The sequence below is a fragment of the Myotis brandtii genome, unplaced genomic scaffold (assembly GCF_000412655.1).
Source record: "Myotis brandtii unplaced genomic scaffold, ASM41265v1 scaffold34, whole genome shotgun sequence".
In the NCBI taxonomy this organism is placed as follows: Eukaryota; Metazoa; Chordata; class Mammalia; order Chiroptera; family Vespertilionidae; genus Myotis; species Myotis brandtii.
This window is the reverse complement of record NW_005363098.1, coordinates 4105946-4113397: the sequence shown is the minus strand read 5'-3', so window position 1 is coordinate 4113397 and position 7452 is coordinate 4105946.

Here is a 7452-nt window from a genome sequence, read left to right as displayed (position 1 = left end):
CTATCCACTGAGCCAAACCGGTTAGGGCCCAGCTAGACCTTTTTGAAGTTTACAATTGGTATAGCGCTTGGGAAACTGATTGGTGTTCATTATCAATGTAGGGTCTGACTGTTACTCAAATTTTGAGGAGAAAAGTAGCTCTAAAATATAACATAAACGTGTATGAGTTTCAATAAAAGGAATTAAGTTAAAGAGTATGTCTGATGCCAACTTCTTTTGTTACTGGTTTTAACTGTTGTCCAATTGTTTACCCTTCTAAGTTAGAAAAGCAAACAATTATTTGAAATCATAACACATGTAGTATAGGCAGTCTGCAAACAGAAACCCAGTGAATCAACAATATTGGTATGTGGTGTAGTGTGTGTGTGTGTGTGTGTGTGTGTGTGTGTGTGTGTGTGTGTTTCCCTGGGGAAACACTATGTACATGTCCTGTGCAGGACTTTGTGGGGCACATAAAGAGAGGTGAAAGGACATGTTGGTGACATAGCAATTTGTAAAGCCCTTTGTACTTCCCATTGGAAATTGAGTTTGTACTTAGTTTAGTGGCCCACTTATGAACAATCCCTTTGCACTAAGCTATTTTTAGTAAGATGGTAAATGCTTAAAAATGATAGCAAATAATAAAATGAGTCCATAAAAATTAGCATCTTAATATTTCCTAAGCCCGATTTATAGCAAAAATTAAAATGGACCATTTGTAGTTTAAAATGGATGGAAAACTTTTCCCTTGGCGTATCTAACTTCCTTTTACCTAGTGTTTTTGTGCCTATGATCACCTTTGTGTGTTAAATTGCATATCAGGTCCTAAAAGAGATTAAAATGTATCCATACAAAGTGTCTTTCTATTGGAGGGGATTTCTCAGGACTAGGCTAAAGAAAAGAGCAAATGTCTACTTTAAATTTTTCTGGAAATGTTGCTGGTTTGCTAGGTAAAATCCTGGCTTGCTCCCTCACACACCTACTTGTGGAAGGCACAGGGTAAGGAGCTTCGGAATTTCTGAGTCTTGCCTTGTGTCCTGGTGTTGCTTCCTGTGAGGTGATTGGTGGGCAGTTCACTCTGGGTGTCTATTTTACACAGGGAAGAAGTGGATGCAGGCAAACAGTTAACCACAGAACTTTAATGTACACTGGGATTATTATTATTATTATTATTATTATTATTTGTGTACAACAGAATTATATCTTTCTGCTAGAAATGGCTTCACCAAAAAAAATAAATAAATAAATAAATAAAAGCAATCTCTCTTCCCAGGGAAATTAAATACCTCTCACTGTGGATTCCTGTTTACTCTAAGCAGGTTTGGGGTCACAAAGGCACATCACATTGGTAATTTAAGAGGAGTATAAATAAGGGGGAGCAGAGAAAATTCACACATTTTCACTGCCTCCTTTCCCCCACCCCCATCATCAAAGATTTGAACCTATTTTTTAGATTTGCATTCTTTCCTTTATGAGCATGCGCTCTTTACAGTTTATCTCAATAAGAAGACTGATTTGCAAGGGTACCTGCTTGCCTGCTGGGCATAATCAGGTTAAACCTTGTCTAGGGGAGGGGAGTGCAGAGGAAGGAATTCTACCCCACCAGCCCCACGGCACAGGAGCCTCATAAAAAAGGGGGGCCCCTTGTGATCCTTGTGCTCATTGTACAGGGTCTACAGAAGTCACCTGATGGTTCTAAGTAAGACCTTTGTCCTGTGTGACAGGCTGGGTAGAGGCACCATAAAGAAATCAGAGGGGCTAATTCAGAAGGCTGGAGCAGGAACAGGGTCATAGGGGGCAAAGGGGGAGTCATGGAGATTATGATTCACCCCTCCCCTATTTTTATTAAGATTCAGATTTTTAACAGAAGTCCTATGTTAGTCTACTTTAGCCAAGATTCTTGTGATAACCAACAAAGACATTTTTTTTTTTATGGAGCGTCTTCCCTGTCAGAATAAGCTGATTCCCACAGGCTGCAATAATCAAAACAGCAATAAGAGACTTTACAGGAATTGTTCTCAAATTCCAGAAGCCATTTTGCAGATTCCAAGGCTCCCCAGGATGACCTGACACGAAACACTCCTGCATCCGCTCCTTGAGGGCCTCGTTATAACCCACCATGTGAGCAGCTAGGTGACTGGTTATTCATTTCTTTTCCTTCTGAAAAATGGGAGCACCCAGGGGAAACTAAGGTCATATATTAAACTGCTAGATCTTCTGACCAGTGATTCTCCTCTGATGACCTAGAAGCTATGGACAAATTCTGCCTCTTTGTACAACTAGCTAGTGCGACTGGGTAAAAAGGAATCAAACATTCTGTTAGATTGCTGGCAAGAAAAAAACAAACAAACAAATTAAGATCCAAAGCCTACAAAGAAATAATATTGTACTATATTTAAGATTTGGTTTATGTGAGATTGTTTGACAACATGGATAGGACCATTTCCACGGACCGAGGTGCCATGGCAAGATGGTAAAATGCACCCTCTGCTTCCCCTCCCCACACACACATGCACAAGACATTCCAATTTGGAGCCTAAGGCTGGCTGCCTCCACACTCAGCCACTAAGAGCATGTCTGCGTACTGGTCCCTCCCCTCCCCTCCCCTCAACCATCCATTCCATAAGAGCATGTCTGCGTACTGGTCCCTCCCCTCCCCTCAACCATCCATTCCTGGATTTGCATAGCCTACATTAAACCAAAATGTTTGAGGGCAGCACTGTCTTACTCATCATCATATCTCAGTAGTGTCTACTCCTGGGGCTCTGACCATGGTTAGTCATTGTGTCTGCCAAACTTAACTTGGTCCTCATCACCAGCGAGGGATACCAGGGGGCCTCTAGTCCTTTGGAGCTAGAGGCCTCAGCAATGATAACCATCATGACTGACATAACTGAAAGTCTTTACACATAAGGCACAGGAAGGGCTACCAAAATGTTCAACACAGTTCTGCCCTCGAGAGGTTTCTGTGGTCCAGAAGGGAACCCGCCAGATGAGAGTCAAGCTCTTGGAAGCAGGCCCTAAGAGCACGTGAGAACAGCCACACGGCATAACATTTATGGTGAACTGAGGACACGTAGGCGTGCGCAGGCCAGTTGAGTGAAGCATTTCAGAAGACATGCCAAAGCTCGACCCACAGCAATGCAGTCCCGTCTGGCCTGAAAAACACCTCCAGCTTTTACACACTTTGGGAGGAAGAGGGGTTGGGACTGAATCCTCTCTTCTGGAATTTGATCCAGAGGACTGAGAAGCGAAGCATGCAGACCCTCTACGTTTAGGGCTCCACCAGAGGGGTGAGGATTCCTGATCTCAAAAACTAAGCACGCCCTTGGTCAGTCATCTGGCTCTGTCACTGCTTGGGTAAATTGCTTCCGTAGATTAGGTGGACAAGATGCCAAAGAGGCTACTGTAAGGAAAAAAGATACTAAAGTAATGAAAAGTCAGCACACTGGAAATTAAATGAATCATGAATGAGGTTTTCTTAATTGGGTGGTCTCAGTTCACTGGTAGTGAACAGAAATTCCCATAAAAATGAGTGAAAAGGGCTAAACAGGCAGAGTTCTTCCTAGAATAATTCAAGGTCAGTGTGGAGGTCACTGGCAAGGAAGCCTGGAGGGGCTTAAACTGAAGCTACTTGTGTCTTGGGGAAAAGAAGACTTGTTTTCATTGCTCTAGTGATGAGCACACATAGTGACTCCAAAAGCTTGAAAACCCAAAGATGGCACAACGGTCTCTTATGTCACTGCATTTTTTTTTTAAAGGACAAAGAGGCAAGTTAGGACCACAGCCTGCTATGAAGCTTTAATATACGTTACTTTCCCTTCTCTTATAAATTTAGAAAAGGTCTAATTTTAAAAAAATCATTAGACTTCTAGCTGCTCATTTGCAATTTCTAAATAATTCATTTTTATGGTGGCTGGTTTAATTGGGAAAAAAAATGCTAACTAAACTTGAAAGAAAACATAGTGAGCCTTTTTAGAGAAACAAAGTTTAGATTACATAAAAGACAGACTACTTCTTAAAAGACTATACCATAGGAAATCTAAGTGATTAAAGTTCTGTTCTTCTCTATTAAGTGACCATCAACTTAAAATAGACTGTTATAAACATAATCTGGTATATATGAAGCATATAGTAACCACAACCAAAAATTCACAAGAGATATACAAGAAATAAAGAGAAAGGAATCTAAACACAACATTATAGAAAGTCACACAAGAGAAGAGAGCAAGAGAATGAGAAAGGAACTGAGAACTACAACAACAATCAGAAAACAATTAATACAATGGCAATAATTACAGACCTATCAATAATTATTTAAATGTAAATGGATTAAATGCTCCAATCAAAAGAGGAATGGATGGAAAGACGATGTGGTACATACATACAATGGAATATTACTTGGTCATAAAAAGAATGAAATCTTACCATTTGTGACAACATGGATGGACCTAGAGAGAATTAGGCAAAGTGAAATAAATCAGACAGAGAAAGGCAATTACCACATTATTTCAATTATATGTGGAATCTAAAAAATGAAACCAATAAACAAAACAGAAACATACCCATAGATACGGAGAACAAACTGATGGAGGCATTTTGAGGGGCTGAGTGAAAAAGGTGAAGGGATTAAGAAGTGCAAATTAGAAGTTACAAAATAATCATAGAGTTGTAAAGTACAGCTTAGGGCAGTGATGGCGAACCTTTTGAGCTCGGCGTGTCAGCATTTTGAAAAACCCTAACTTAACTCTGGTGCCGTGTCACATATAGAAAGTTTTTGATATTTGCAACCATAGTAAAACAAAGATGTATATTTTTGATATTTATTTTATATATTTAAATGCCATTTAACAAAGAAAAATCAACCAAAAAAATGAGTTCGCGTGTCACCTCTGACACGCGTGTCACAGGTTCGCCATCACTGGCTTAGGGAATATAGTCAATAATATTGCAATAACTCCATATGGTGTCAGGTGGGTGGGTGTAAGACCTATTGGGAGGACCACTTTATAAGTTAGATAGATGTCTAAACACTATATTGTATGCCTGAAACTAATATAATATTGAATGTCAATTGTAATAAAAAAATTTTTTTAAGGGTCTGGCCTTCTCCAGTGGCCAACACCAATCCGAGAAGAAACTGTCAGCCCCACTCCAGGGACTCTCTGAACCTCTTGAGTGTGTAGTGGAATCAGGTGATGAAAGTCAACATGGGTAAGCTGACCAGTCATTCAGCAAATACTCATGACCGTTTAACTTAGTTTTTTTTTTTTTTTTTTCAAGTCACTTGATAGTACCAGAGATTATATAGTAACCATTGCCATGGTAAAAACTCAATTCTCAAAACATGGCCTGGGCTTTTTTGCTGCTTTTGTTATTTATGTAAAGTAGTTAGAAAAATTTAATCCACTGGGTTTTCCTTTTTCTGACCTAAGGTAGGGGTGAGGGAACAGGAAAGAGAGAATTTGAGAACAATGTAAACGTCCATTATTTATTTGGAGAATTTTTGAAAGATTTAATAAGAAGTGTGGATTAAGGAAAATTTGGCCAATTCATAAAATACCTTTCTAGATTGAGGGTAAGTTATTAAAAATTACCAATGTACAAATATACTTTAAGCAGCCTAAGTTATTATAAAGAAGCACTAAGCAGCCACATTTGAAGAAATGTAGAGTACAGAAGAGTAGTATATGCTTATTTATGAGAAGAGGGGGGAATAGAGACAGAAGAAACCATTGGTATTGAGCTAAAATAAACTTAGTGTTTTATGTTTGAGCTTAACTCCTTGTACAGTTTCAAAAGCCATTTAAAAAGTTGAGGGGAAAAATCCAGTTTAGTGAATGCATGTTGGAAAATACATGTCTTTTTTCTAAGTAGTCTCATATCCTATGCTATTTCTGCTTCTTTAGTTGCCATTTCCATAATCTTTACTGAAAAACAGAAATGGTTCAATTGACACTTTCCTGAATACCTGTGTTTCCAAGTACAAAACAATTTTTTTCACATGCTAGAGCAAGCATGTCAAACTCGCGGCCCGTGGGCAGCATGCCTCGTTTATTTGGCCTGTGTTAGCCTTTGAGGTTGACATGCTTGTGCTAGAGGAGCAGTTCTGGTATCGGCAGGAGTGAAGCGAGTGGTGTCATTGGCTGGACCAAAACGGTGGATTGCCATCTTGGAGCAAGAAGGAAAACTTAACAGGATCCTACCTGCATTTCTGGATCAAATATCCTAGTGTTTATTATTATTATTATTACAACTTTCAGAAAAGGACAAGTTAAAAGACTAGTACAATGAAACCCCACACATTCAGCCTCCTATTTCAATAATTGCTAATATATTGTCACACTGAAGACATTGTTCTCCTTCCTTTTTTTTCTCTCTGCCAGCTTTCTCCCTGAGTGTGTATGAACATGTTTATTTTTGCTGAACCATTTAGAAGTAAGTTGCAGACATCATGCCCCTTCACCTGGAGTTTTTCATAAAAAGCTTCCTAATATAGACTTAGAAATCATTTAGGGGACAATAAAAACAAATTCACATCTATAAATAATTTGAGGATTTTATTCATTATTCTAAAAACTTAATACTTTCAGCAAGGCCAACCAGATTAAAGGTAGTTCTCTTTCACTACCCCTTAATACTTTCCATTCTGAAAAAAAAAGCTTTTTACAGTGAGAGGTTTTTAAAATTGATTTTTAGAGAGGGAGGAAGAGGGAGGGAGGGAGGGAGGGAGAGAGAGAGAGAGAGAGAGGCTTGCCTCCCGCACATGCCCCAACCAGGAATGGAACCAGCAACCTAGGTATGTGCCCTGAACAGGAATCAAACCTGCGACTTTTTGGTGTATAGGACAACACTCAAACCAACTGAACCCATGCCAGACGGGGCAAGTTTGCTTTTTTTAAAAGTTGAACTTCAATAATCAAAGCTCCAAGATGTGGTGAAGACTAACATGGCTTACATTTTTCTTCCTGATGTGCCCCCATGCCAGCAAGGTGCACATATCACCCCTAAGATATTGATACAAACACATACACCTGTACCCAAAGCAAGCAATATGAAAGCTTGTCACGGAAAGTTACTTTTGTTTAAGATCAACAAAATGGTATCTTGTTCCTCTTTCGTCAACAATTCATGATAAACCATAGTTACAGAAAGGTCACCATCTTTGACCGAGGATGCTTATGACAAAGCCTATCTTAGGCCCAAACAAGACAAACTGTGGTTTTATTTGTGAAAGTTCCATTTGTAAAAATGTTATGACATTCCCAGCTTTGATAGTATATTAATGAATGGCACAGAAATGGAGTTACATCTCTCAGATTGGGTCCCTTCCTCTTACGAACAGTCTTATTTCCCTTCCTCATACGAACAGTCTCCTCTTTCCATATCAGAGTTAATGCCAGAATAACAAGTAGTTCTCCATTTATATAACTACTAAGAGTCGACCTTTATTTCGCAAAAACAAAGCTGAAG